This window comes from Sinocyclocheilus rhinocerous, unplaced genomic scaffold (genome assembly GCF_001515625.1).
Source record: "Sinocyclocheilus rhinocerous isolate Xijiao unplaced genomic scaffold, SAMN03320098_v1.1 scaffold1904, whole genome shotgun sequence".
Lineage (NCBI taxonomy): Eukaryota > Metazoa > Chordata > Actinopteri > Cypriniformes > Cyprinidae > Sinocyclocheilus > Sinocyclocheilus rhinocerous.
This window is the reverse complement of record NW_015623687.1, coordinates 8,468-8,828: the sequence shown is the minus strand read 5'-3', so window position 1 is coordinate 8,828 and position 361 is coordinate 8,468. Positions and strand designations below refer to the sequence as shown.

At 39.1% G+C, this 361-nt stretch overlaps 1 protein-coding gene across 3 annotated transcripts in view; it reads right to left on the bottom strand.

Annotated features, from left to right (window-relative positions):
• Nucleotides 1–361, bottom strand: part of epb41l3b (erythrocyte membrane protein band 4.1-like 3b) — a 31,584-nt gene that overhangs the window by 22,762 nt on the left and 8,461 nt on the right. The gene's annotated exons all lie outside the window — the stretch shown is intronic.

Sequence of the window (361 nt, the reverse complement as noted above, 5' to 3'; positions counted from 1 at the left end):
AAACGTAGCAAGGAGATCTGTAAAATAGTCCATGTGACATCAGGGGTTCAACCGTAATATTATGAAGCTACGAGAATACTTTTTGTGCGCAAAGAAAACAATAATAACAAATTATTCAGCAATTCTTCTCCCTGAGTTACCGTCTTCCAACATTTTGGAGAGAACCCCAGAACGTAATCAACATAATCAGTGCTGTTTATGTTCAGGATAAAGCACGCGCATGCTGGCGGAAGACGGTAACTCTTGTTATTATTGTTTTCTTTGCGCACAAAAAGTATTCTCGTAGCTTCGTAATATTACGGTTGAATCCCGGATGTCACATGGATTATTTTAACGATGTCCTTACTACGTTTCTGTGCGT